Here is a 13,681-nt window from a genome sequence, read left to right on the forward strand (position 1 = left end):
TTTTTGTAGTTTTAAAAAAACTTTCGTGTGTGTGTGTGTGTGTGTGTGTGTGTGTGTGTGTGTGTGTGTGTAGCTTGCACATGTATATGTATAGGTGGAGGGGGCATGCCACGCTGTACACGGTGGTCAGAGAGAGTTAAGTCCCTCCCTCCACCATGTGGGTTCCGGGAATCTAGTTCCGGTTGTCAGGCAAGCATCTTTACCCACCCTGCCATCTCGATGGTCCAGCCCTGACCTTGTGATTCTTCTGCCTCCACCTCTTAAGGAGTTGGATTCCAGCTATCTCTCCTTTATATGATTCCAGGGATCAAACAAAGGGGGTTGTGCACTGGAGACAGGCACTCTCCCAACTGAGCTACAGCCCTAGCCTGTGAATGTAGTCTCAAAGAATCAGCAGGTGTGTCGGCTGTTGGCTAGAACTCTGGGACAGGGGAGGGAACTGTTACAAAGAAATGGGCTTTCTTTTGCTACACTGTAAGAATTTACTGCTTGCTTCTTTGGTGTGTCAGCCAGTGGTTGAAGCCAAGGCCTCAGGCAAGCACTCTGCCATGGTGGTATTTCCAAGTCCTATATGCTTTAATTATTTATTTCTTTTTAAGATTTCTTTATCTCTAATCTTTCTCTGTGTGTGTGTGTGTTGCCTGCATGAATGTATATATACACCCCGCCGCATGTAGGTTTAGTGTCCATGAAGTTAGATAAGAATCTTGATCCCTCCCAGAACTGGAGTTACAGACATCTAATGAGCTGTCATGTAGGTCTGAGTCCTTTGCAAGAGTAGTCAGTGTTCTTCAGACCCAATATTTGGTTTCTTCTCTATGGGAACAGTCGTGCAAAACTCAGTGTGATATATCTGTCCATTGCCAGCAGGTGGCGCCACAAAATCACACCTAGCAAGGAAAATGCTACCCTCTTCCAAGGAAGCAGCGTCGTAGACCTTTCTAGGCTTTGGAGAATAATCCACAGACCTTACAGGGGCGGGGAGGGGTATCATCTATCTCAGGTATAAGCATTGCTTACCACTGTGTCATCTTGCCCAACAGGATCCCTAACAAATTAAAGATAGGAAAATGTAGTGGCCGTGGAGATGGTTTAAATCAGTAAAGTGTGTCATGTAAGCAAATACACAACACCCTAGTAAAAGGCTAGGTGTGGAGCACACTTGGATAATTCAGTGCCGAGACAAGCAGACTCCCCCACCCCCCGTGCTCTCTGGGCACCCAGTGCTGCCAAAGTGGCATGGTCTGGGTTTAGTGAGACCCTGTCTCAAAATCTAAGGTGGAAGGGCTGAGGCAAAGGCTCCGTGGTTAAAATCCCAATTAGGCTCGTACAGATGATCCAGATTGGGTTCCTGTCACTCACAGAGACGTTCACAATGGTTTGTCACTCCAGTTCCAGGGGTGCCATTGCCCTCTTCAGAGCCCTTTGAGGGTACCGGGCATGTACATGATACATACACGCATACATGCATACACATCCACATACACATTCACATACACACTCACATACACATTTACATACACATTCATACACATTCACATACACACACACATATATATACATATGTATGCAGGCAAAACACTCATATATATATATATGAGTTTTAATATATATATATATTAAAAATGAGTAAATCTTTTTTAAAAACTAAAGTGGAAAGTGATAAATAAAGACACACCTAATATCAGCCTCTGGCCTCAACATGCACACACATACAGGTACAGCATGCACACATGAATATGTGCATACGTGTGTATGAGCACACACATACATACACTATAGATAGATAGATAGATAGACAGACAGACAGATAGATGGACAGATGTATAGCCAGTCTCTATGGGAGACACAGGAGACAAAAGGAACCAGAGGAAATGAGAAGTAGAAAGGCTGGCCCGGGAAGTGGATTTCACAGTCACACTGACAGAAGTCACTGAGCAGTTTGCAAGACGATAGAACAAACTCAGCCTTTGCCAGCACCCAGCAGGCTCCACCTGCTCACAGTGGGCCTCTGACCCTGATCTATTCTTCCAGCTGACTTTTATTTGATATCTGGTGTGTGCTAGGACCTGTGAGAAATACCATCTCTGGACACTTACATAATGTGGCAGCCAACACCACCTTCACTGTCCTTTGCTGAGGGATAGCATCTCCATAGCACCTTGGGCTTTGAAGGGATCCCCAGACCTTTCCTTCCCCTTCTGCATTCCTCTCCCCAGTTTGAGGAGTGTTCACTTAAGCAAGGATTCTGGTTCCCCAGAATCAGAGTCTGAGGAACACCCTACTGACCTATAGGACCTCAGACCCCCAGCATCTTCCCAGCCCTTCTGACCATGGTCTTCATCATAAGCATCTTTTACCTGTTTCAGAGCCAAACCTGTGACCCCCTGCTCACCCTGTCCACCACCACATGTGCCCTTTTACTAGCCAGTCCAGAAAGGAGGAAGCCTCCCCTTGCCTATAGACTGTTCTGTTCGTTTCACCTGGCAACACAGATTCATACCCATGTTCTCACTTTACTGCAAACCCGCCAAGCCATTAGCTCCCTTGGGTTCACAAAAGTCCAGCTTTACTGCAAGAACTTGGGCCAGCAAAGACCTATTCACAGTGACCAGGCCAGCCAGCTGCTCCTGGTGAGGTGCCAGGAATGTCAAACGCGTTAATGGTCCCAGGGCTGCATGCCCTTCCCCACCCCCACCCTCCAGCGCTACTCCATTGCATCATGCCTTCCTCTGAGCTGAGTCTGTTATACCAGTGGTCCTGGGTTGGGGGAATGGGGGAAGGGGGCTCTTAGGAATTTCTCACAACTCTGAGGGCCCTCTGCTTGGGCCGTTCCTCCCTCCAGGCCTCCATCCCCACTCACACCCACCCCCCTCAGCACTCCAGGGGGGCTCATCTTACTCTCCCACTCTGGCTGAGATCACTCTTTTCCTCCTCCCCAGTCTAGAATTCACACACAGCCCAGGTCCCAAAAACCTCGAACCCCCAAGAGGTCACAGTGGTGATGCTCTTTCCATGAAGAGATAAAAGTAACAACCCGACTGAGTAAACCCTTAGATGCCAAGTCCCCACTGACCCCCGACTCCAGCCCACTAGGCTTTCGGATTCCTCAGTCCTCAGAACTCTCTCCTCCCGTCCCCTAACCCTACATTTTCTGTAAGTCCCTACTGTCCCCTGTTGGGGTTCCTGTGCCCACTGATCCCTGGGAGGAAGCAGGGGACTGAGGGAGACAACCCCCTTATGAACACTGGATGAGGAAGTGGCTGCTGGAGGTCACTGTCTTGGTCATTTCCTGTTTCAGAAACAAAGATGCCAAAATCTGTTCCTTTTTCTTATGAAAAAAAAATGTAGGAGTTTTGAGAGTCCAAATTCCCAGAACCATTGTTGATGCTGTGAGCTGGCCATGTCAGAAGGGTCTGCCAAGGCTTTCTGGGCCACTCCTCATGGGTGAGTGTCTAGGGGCAGTTCTGGAAATGATGTCTGGATCTCCCCATTGAGGGGCAGATGCATTAGGACAGGCCTGACCCCAGCCTCTCCTTTCTCCCAGGGCTCAGGGGGAACTTACTCAGAGGAGAGTCCCCTCTCCAGACCTTTGGCTACTTGGACAGCCTGAAAGGGTGAAACATAAAATGCTCACTTGGACCCAGTGGATGGGATTGGGGGGGGGGAACCTCCCAGGTTCTGCTTTGAGCTTAAAGCCACTCTGCCCTGAGGGCAGACGGCTTAGCAAAAGCCATTTCTGTCCTCAGTCTCAGACTAGATCACTTACAAGCCCCAGAAGAATAACCAAATAGAACCAATTTGTATGAAACCAGAACCTTCTAGGCTGTCCAGAAGTGTGGGAGTGTGGAAGTTAAGGAGATCGGGAAACAGGGCTCTATCAATATGCCCAAGTTAGACCTAGAGCTGGGTCAGGAGTGTGTGTGTAAGTCAGTGTGGCCTCGGGAGACACAGTCAAGCCCTGAGGACCAGGCCTTCCCATCCTGGATCTGGGTAGCAGGTAGCAGGTATGTGCTGGCTCCTAATGTGCCAGCTCTGCCTCTGGTCTATGTTGCTGTTGATATTGGGCCTGCCCAGTTTTCTGCTCATCCTTCTAATCATTCAACAGTTAAACAGTCTTTGCTGTAAGGTTAATACACTACTAGATAGTAGGTCCCCAAAGGAATATGAGAGTCAAGAGGGCCCTGACATCGTAAAGCTAACATCTAACTAGAAAGATAAACTGAAAAACATTTGTTCACAATCTAGTGTGAAAGTACAATCATATGTATAGGTCATAGAAACTGACAGAGTGCAAGATTCAGGGACGAATCCATAGACTTTCGACCTGGCTGAACATTCTGTGTATGGTCTCCACTTCCATCATGGGGGGTCCTGGAGTTTGAACTCAGATCATCGGGCCTGGCCTCAAGCACCTTTACTTGCTGGGTCATCTCACCAGCCCAAATGCTACTACAGATGGAAGCAATCAATCATCTCAAGGGAAAGCAGAAAGACTGCCTGGATCTGTCCACCCCTGTTCCGAGCAATAGGGGCCAAGCTCCTAGGAAAGGTTATGTGGGTCCCATTTTGGATCCTCCATCTATCTTCCCACCTCCTAATCCCCAACCAGATCAAACTGTTGGTTCTGTTCAGGAGAGGGGAGCTGTCTCAACTAACTCTTCAAGAAGGCTCTCCATCCCTTTCGTGTGCCTCAGTACAGTCAGAGAGGGTCCCAGTACTAACTTCAGGCCCTTATAGCGCTCCCTTCTCCACCACCCAGTCCTCACCATCTGGCAGCAGTTCCTGAGGGGCTAGCCTCATCCCTGCCATCCCAAGCGGGAAGTCCCTGTCTCAAAGACTTCGAAGCCCAGAAAGAGCCTATACGGTTGGTCACATCACTGGCCACAGCTTTTCAAAAGCTAAAGCTGGCACCTCTAGGAGCCCACTGTCTGAAGCTTGCTCCAGACCCTCAGCCTTTGGGGAAGGGGTGGAAGAAGGCAGATCCGGTCCGGTGCAGCTTCTGCAGGGATGGGGGACCACTGTGCAGGCGCTAGCCTTCCCAGGGGCGCTGTCGATTCGCACGGCCCGAGCCAGAGACCAACAGGCAGGAGGCCTGGCTGGTCTGGGAAGTCTGCAGGAACAGAACACGCGGTGCCTCTGGGCACAGCGACGCTGGCCGGGAGTGGCCAGGGCGCTGATGGTGGGGTTGGGGGAGGATTCCCCGGGCACTGCCGGGAAGGAGCCTGCGGAGCGCTGGCGCGCGCCCCCGACCCTTCCTGCGAGCTGCGGGTGCCCGCGCCGCGGGAGTGGGAGCGCGGCGCCGCGGGAGGAATCCCAGCTATTTCCTCTGCGCCCCGCGGTATGCGGCCGGCTCGCCTCCCTCCATGCGAGCGCGGCCCCGGCACCAGCTGAGTGCCATCTGCCCCGGCCACGCCGTGCAGCTCCGGATCCCGGCCAGCCGCTCCCTCGTCCCAGGCCCACGAAACCGGCCTTTCCAGCAGCCTGAGACCTGTACCGCTGTGCCAGCCAGAACCTGTTCCGGGCCCGCGTGGAAAAGCCGGGCGGACATAGCGCCCACGCGAGTGCCATGCATCTGGGTCTGAAGCTACAAGTTCCTTAACCTAGTTCCCAAACCTCAGTTTCCCTGTTGTGCAATGGTGACCCTGGCCTACTCATCAGCGTTGCGACAACGTTAAATGTGAAAAAGAAAGACGTGGACAAAGTGTCGATTGTGTTTTCGTTTCTCTAGGTCATTGCTACTGTTCTTTATTTTACTTTCCGTCCTAAGATCCTGTGCTGGCCTCTTTCCAGACTGGCTTGTCAAGAAGTAGTCAGGGCAGGCTTTACTCAGAGACCTGGGGGTGGCTAACTCCTGTTGGGCCTGGTCTAGACTGGGTTTCTCACTTTTGCATCCATCCATCTATCTATCTATCTATCTATCACCATTTGTCAAAGTTTCCTAGGCTGGCCTTAAACTCGTGGGCAACCCTCCTGCCTCAATTCCCCTCGTGCTGGAATGACAACCTGTGAGCCACTATGCCCAGCCTGTGCTCTCAGTGGTTTGTTTTTTGGATTTTTGTGTTTGTTTGTTTGTTTGTTTGTAGCTTTAAAAGGTCCAATAGTGGAATCCTCACTGCTTCTAACCATTGTGCTCTGAACTGCAGTCACTGGTTGGTTGGAAGGCAGAGAGGTCAGTTATTTATATATTTTAAAATGATGTCATTGCTGTCTGAGAGCAACCAGCAAGGTGGTTGGTGGTTAGGGAAGATGGGTGCACATGGCGCTAACAGGTCTGCAAACATGGAGTCGGTAGTTTAGTGTCTGAAAAGAGGATTGCCACAACGAACTCTCTGGGACCCTCTTTTCCTACTACAACAAGAAGAGTTCTTGTTGTCAGTTTTTGCCTTTAACCCTTCTGAGTGGCTGCAGAGACAACCGTGGCAACCAGGACAGGGAGGAGACTGAGACAGATCCCGGGCCACCTACACCTGGCCTCACCACGCCCACAGCCGCAGCCACGCGGGGACACCAGGGAGCTGGAAAGCCCCGGGTTTCACCAGGCCTAACCACCAAGCTCTTTGCACAAAGAAGGAGCTGCAGTCTGGCGTTTCCCCTGCCCGCCCTCTGCTTAGACTTTGTAACTTCCACCCCCGGCTTGCACCCACGGCCAAGCACCAGCCACTTAAATGGATCATGTATCCCCCCCCCAGCGCAGTTTCTACCCATGCGGCAGCCACCGGCCTCATATGTCCAGGTGGAGGCAGAGCTAGGTACTATAAATATCCCGGGGCAGCAGCGCGCAGCCTGAGCTTGTAGGCAGCAGCTCCCCGCCCGCCTGCGCCTGAGCAAGGCACTTCCGGCCATCAGGGTGGGAGGAGCAGACTTCATCAGTATAGGAGGCCTGGGTTTCCGCTCTCCCCTAAGAGCCTCTATGGGCCCAACCTGAGCCTTTGTCTCCTGCCTTGGGCCCAACTTCCTAACTTAGAAGCCCCTGGACTTTATCTTCTCTCCTCATTTTCTGACCACCAAGGTATGCTGGAGGTGGCCAGTCTCTAAGAAATGCAGGTCATTCTTTGAATTGGTGAGAAGTGCCTTTAGTTTAAAAGGGAGAGGAGGACAGGGGTGTAGCTCAGTTGCTAGAGCGCTTTCCTCCCATGCCTAAGCTCTGGCTTCAAGTCCCAGTGCCACATAAACCAGGTGTGGTGCACATTTCTATAAACAGAAGGTAGGAGCAGGAGCCTCAGAAATTTCAGACCATCCTATGCTACAAAGCAAACTCAAAGCCAGTCTGAGATACACGAGCCCCTGTATCCAACAGAGAAAATATGACGCTTAATTTTTGATTGGACCTCCTAGTCCAGTCTGCTAGCAGTAGACCTGCTAGGGCTAAAAAAAATCAGAAAGTATACACAAAGAGGGGAGGTGACGCTTCCAGAAAGTGAGGGCTGCTGCCCCAGCAAGCTGGTGGCAGTCTAGAGTAGATTCAACTGAGAGAAAAAGGGTTGAGAAGGTCCCACGACAGAGGCCCAGGGACTCAGACACAGTTTTTCTGTAGGGTGTTGAGCGACCTGCTGGCTAAGAGAAAGGGTAGAAGGAGGTTGGTATGTTTGAAGTGCAATGGAACAACCTAATGCACCATTCTTCAAATGGGGCTGCAAAAATAAACTTTAAAGTAAATCCCTATTTAAAGTAGAGTGGGTAAGTCTTCTAAAAATATAGTCTCATCGCTCTTCCAGTGTGAGAGCTGACTCTAGACATGGCTGAAAAGGCACTTAGACATGGCAAGCCCTGAATCCTGTGTGTAAGGTACCGATAACACTCTGTTTTACACACTTTAACATGGAGCATAAACATGCCTGAAATTCCAGCACTTGGGAGGCTGAGAGAGAGAGAAAGGCAATGTGTTCTAGGCCAGCCTAGGAGAGGGGTGGGGTGGGGAACTTGGGGTGGTGGGCTACTGAGGAACCACAGGCTAAGTAACTTCCCCTGGACACTCATCTAACAAGGAAACCTGAACCCCAGCAACTTGTTCCCAGGGCCGTATGTTAATCTGTGTTGTGGGATAGTAGACCCCACTGTTCTCTTAAGCTGGAAATGACTTCTCTGAAGTCTTTGGCTATCTTTCACGTGGGCGTGGGTGACCTTCTCATTGTGCTCACCTGCCTCTAGGAGACCCAGCTGTGAGGGGATCCCTGCAGGTGTCAGACAGGGAAGAACCACTGAAGAGTAAGAATGGAAACCCAGGGCAGACTGGCTTCCTCAGACTCGGGGGAGTCTAATAACAGGTGGTTTATTCCCAGTGTATTTAAGCACAGTATAATTTAGGGGAAAAAAAGTCTCCTGGTATAACGCAATCCCTGTTGCACAAGGAACCGTAATTACATTGAAACCCTACATGTCATTTCTTCCAAGAAGATGTGTTCTAGAGATATGCAGTCTGTACTAGCTTGAGGGCCTAAGAGTCTGGCCTGGTCTCCGTCACACAGAGAGCTTAAAGGCCATTTGAGCTGTTATTAGCCACCTCTGGTCTGTCCTGCTTGTGGGAGCTTGGGGCTGTAAGTCAGATCACTAGTCACCTCCAGTCCTGGTTGTAGGAGCTTGCTATGGTCTGGCCTGACAGATAAGACAGATCACCAGGCTGTCAGACACTTCCAACTCTCAGCTTTTTGAGGGAAGAACGGGTTTATCATCTTTTCCATTGGAAAGGCAACCCTGTGTGCTTAACCTTCCTGGTTTCTCTGGAGTCTTCAAGCTGTGCTCCCAACACCACTGTTAGGAGATATGCTCCCAATACTCACCTTGATGGCCTTCCGGAAGAACCCGGAAAACCTGTCCCACAGCCATGGTGTGTAAAAGGAAACATCCCTGGTAACATAATTCCAGATGGACCATCAAGGTCAGAGTCAAAGCCAGGCCAGCCTTTCCTGTGTGCACAGAGCCTACAAATGGTACATTTACTAAAACTGACATAATAAGGCCAGGAAACTCAGAAGGGAACTGGGGGGGGGGTCATCAGGGAGGGAAATGGGGGAGAGAAGAGAACAGGAAAGGGAGTGCTGGTGAGTAAAAGGGAGCAGGGGAAGCAAGGAGGAGGAGGAACTTGGGACAGATCAACCAAGATTAAATATGCATGAAAGCCCCATGTGGAAGCTTACTACTTTGTAAGTTCATTTTAAAATTGTCTTAAGGCCGGGCAGTGATGGCGCACACCTTTAATCCCAGCACTTGGGAGGCAAAGACAGGCGGATTTCTGAGTTCGAGGTCAGCCTGATCTACAGCGTGAGTTCTAGGACAGCCAGGACTACACAGAGAAACCCTGTCTCGAAAAACCAAAAAATAATAATAAATAAATAAATAATAAAATTGTCTTAACTACTGGGCATGGTGGCAGATGTCTTTGATCCCAGCACTCAAGAGACAGAGGCAGGTGGATTGCTATAATTTTATGGCTAGCCTGGTCTACGTAACTAGTTCTATAGACCTAACCAGGACTGTACAATGATACGTTGCCTCACCCCCCACACACACACACAAAACCAAGTAAACAAGAACAACAAAATACCTTTTTACGGTTGGTAAATCTCTATTGCTGAAGACACCATGCCCTTCAGAAACAGGGCCCCCAGGACCCTGAGCTGGAACTGACCTGAATGGCACCCCCCCAACCCCAAGACTAGCTTCCATGGTATTAGAAGGTTCAGGCAAGCTTTGAAAGGAGAGGCAAGCAATAGCCCCACCCATCTACAATGTTTATGAACTACAGCAACACCCAGGATGGCACAATAACCCTCCAGGGGCAGCAGTGGCACACAGACCTGGCAGTAACCAACGGCTCTCTTATTAGATTTGCATGAGAGATACTAAGCCTGATACTGGACATTCAGATAACTAACCAGTGCTAGTGAAACCATGATAGACAACTAATCAGTGTTAGTTAGTGAAGCCATGATTATTAAAGGGGAGTCTGTAACCACTAACCTACTAAACCAACACAATCCCTAACAACAGTCTGTAAACATTTGTCCTTATATCCACAGCTAAGGGTAGACTTCACCCCTCATCAAGGAGACTTCTCTTTGCAGCAGACAGAGCCCACTATAGAAAACGATAACCAATCAGCATTCAGATTTGCAGAACCTAGTCCCAGTGGATACACCACAAAACACTCCCATACTCAGGCGAGAGGCGGTGGGGAAAGAGTAAGAACCAGAGATCAGAGCCGGGCAGTGGTGGCGCACGCCTTTAATCCCAGCACTTGGGAGGCAGAGGCAGGTGGATTTCTGAGTTCGAGGCCAGCCTGGTCTACAGAGTGAGTTCCAGGACAGCCAGGGCTACACAGAGAAACCCTGTCTCGAAAAAAAAAAAAAACCAAAAAAAAAAAAAAAAAAAAAAAAAAAAACCAGAGATCAGGGACTTTGCTGTGAGATTGTCTCTCTTAGTAGCATCAGAAGCTACATCCAGAAAGTCTCACCAAGATGACTGCCCAAAGGTGAGCTGAACGAGGAAGACACCCACAAACTACCACACTGCACGGAAAAGCCCACTCAAGACTTCAACCCTACACAACAAAACAAGAGGCGGCTGAGTAAAGCTGGGATTGAGAGAGGTGCCCCACCCCAGGGTTGGTGCCAGCATGGTGGGGCATTGATGTGATAGACCTGACCATGTCCTTTGGGGGAGGATGATGGAAGAACTTTGGACTAGAAAAGCCACTGAGTGTTGAAATCGGAGTGGATTTTCTACAGGAAAGAAGATGTTGTGAGCCGTGCAAATGATGGAGGCCTGGCCTGTGGAGTTTCAGAGGAAAGCAAAGACTCTATGAGGCCTTTCATGTGAAGACTCTGTGGTTCTGGTCAGCTGGAGCTGAAGAATCAGCTGTGATTAACAAGAGACCAGACCACTAACATAAAACCTTTGCTATGCTGGGACAATGGGTGCTGGTCAGCTGGGGCTGAGGAATCTGCTGCGATTAAGAAGAGACCAGCATCATTGAGATGAAGTCTTCTGGGAAATGTTTCCTTAGGGTCAGAAGTGGTGTACTCGTGTTAGTAGCCAAACTTGGTAATGTAAGAGTTACCCAAGTGATACTGGGTTTTGAAAACATGAAGGGTCATGGAGAATAGCTGAGCTTTGGCACTGTGTGGCAGGGTTGGAGTCTCTGAAGAGAGCACAAGAGAAGCTCTTGGGGAAGGTGCAGCATTGTAGCAAGGGAACCCAGCATTTTTGGAGATGCCCATACCATGGATAACCACCAAGAACAGCAACAAAGGAGTGGGGCCAGCTGGAGGCTAGAAGACAAGCTGTGTGTTGTAGAGAGCAGAGCCAGAAAGTGACCCAAGCCCTTTAGAGGACACCAGAAGATTGTGACTGAATCCTAGACATTGGACATTGAGTTATTTACACTATTGGAGTTTGGTTTTTCTTTGTTCAGATCATGACTGTGCCCTGGTTCTTCCCTCTTGAAGTATGAAGGTATTTAATTTATTTTTGACTTTACAGGAGCCCACAGTTGAGAGACTTTGAATTTTAAAATACTTTCAATTTAAAAGAGGTTGGCTATTTTAAAGAGACTGAATTTTTTTGTTTCTTTGTTTGTTTGGTTTTGATTTTTGATTTTTGAGACAGAGTTTCTCTGTGTAGCCCTGGCTGTCCTGAATTCATTTATTGGACCAGGCTAGCCTCAAACTTACAGAGATCTGTCTCTCTCTCTCTCTCTCTCTCTCTCTCTCTCTCTCTCTCTCTCTCTCTGCCTTTGTCTCCTGAGTGCTGGGATTAAAGGTGTGTGCCATCATTTCTGGCCTAAGAAACTAAACTTTTGTGTTTGAATTTTTAATGACTGAGAATTTTAAAATTTGTAATGTGTATATAATAATGTTGATATTAATGTGTGATCTTGAGAAAGAACAAGAGAGGAAAGGTTATAATTTAACATTGGTGTGTTTAATATGTCAAGCTGACAAGGGGTCCATTGTCCTGGCTAGTTTTATGTCAACTTGACACAAACTAGAGTTACCTGAAAGCAGGAACCTGAATTGAGAAAATGCCTCCATGAGATCCAGCTGTCAGGCATCTCTTAATTCATGCTCAATGGGGGAGGGCCCTGCTCATCGTGGGTGGTACCATCTTTGCCCTTGACCTGGTGGTCCTGGGTTCTATAAGAATGCAGACTGAGCAAGCTGGTAAACACCATCCCACCATGCTTCTGCATCAGCTTCTGCCTCCAGGTCCATGCCCAGCTTGAGTTCCTGCTCTCATTGCTTTAGATGATAAACTAGCATATGGATCTGTGAATGAAATAAACCCCTTCCCCTAAGTTGTTTTTCACCATGGTGTTTTATCCTAGCAGTAGTAACCCAAACAAAGACACAAGGAAAGAACACATCAGTCGGTTGTCCAGTGCCAAATGGTCAGCCCTGAGAACACACATACAAGTAATATATGGACTCAACATAGGTATACATACATATATATGCATATATTACATATATAATATACGTAATATATACATATATATGTGTATACACACACACACACAAAATAATAGTTGATGAAAAAGAGGCCATGAATTTGAAGGAGAGCAGGGAGGTATATGGTATATGGGAGTATTTGGAAGAAGGAAAGAAAGGGAGAAATGTTATAATTACAATCTCAATAAAGAAAAAATAAAGTAGGCTGAAAAGATGGCTCAGTGGTTAAGAGCACTGACTGCTCTTCCAGAGGTTCTGAGTTCAATTCCCAGCAACCACATGATGGCTCACAACCATCTATAATGTGATCTGATGCCCTCTTCTGGTGTGTCTGAAAAAAAGCGACACAGTGTATTTATATACATAAAATAAATAAATCTTTAAAAAAGAAAAGAAAAAAGAAAGTCCCTTAAGTCACTTATTCCCTGCCTTCTTGGTCCATAGGCTATGAAGATGCATTTTCTCTTTTGCCTTCTTCTTCTTCTCCTTCTCCTTCTTCTTCTTCTTCTTTTTTTTCTTTTTTGGTTTTTCGAGACAGGGTTTCTCTGTGTAGCACTGGCTGTCCTGGAACTCACTCTGTAGATCAGGCTGGCCTCAAACTCAGAAATCCGCCTGCCTCTGCCTCCCAAATGCTGGGTTTAAAGGCGTGCGCCACCACCGCCCAGCTCTCTTTTCCCTTCTCAAAGTAGGATTAAGGGAGTACTTAAGGTAACAGCCTGAGTTCAGTTTCCAGAGCTCACACGGTGGAAGGAGAGCACCGGCTCCCCCAGGCTCCACACATGCACTGTGGAGTGTGCCACACACATGCACACACACACACTTGTCCACAGGTATGCATGCACACACGCACACAAATGGAAAAGATAATAAAGTTAAATCAGTGACTGAAAGTTTAAAATTAGGAGACAGCAGTTTTTGGTTTTTTGGTTTTTTATCTTCTCCCTCCCAGATCTGAAGATCCTGTGGCAATGCCACATCCTCTACAGGCTACTTGGATTCGGTGTCCCATTCTCCCTCTTCCCACCTCTGGGTTGCAGGGCCACTCCCACCTGGCTCAGAACCATAAAGACCACTAGCAAGTTTCTCCAGAGTCTACCAGCTTCATCCCAGGGTGCAGGGCTCTTCCTGAGAGCCGAACGAGGAAAATTAATGGAGAAATGTTAAGGAAAGAAAACACGAACGACTCTCCCCAGGTCCTTCCCTCTGTCCATCTTCTGGAAGTGCCCTGGGTA

This window comes from Arvicanthis niloticus, chromosome 11 (genome assembly GCF_011762505.2).
Source record: "Arvicanthis niloticus isolate mArvNil1 chromosome 11, mArvNil1.pat.X, whole genome shotgun sequence".
NCBI lineage: Eukaryota > Metazoa > Chordata > Mammalia > Rodentia > Muridae > Arvicanthis > Arvicanthis niloticus.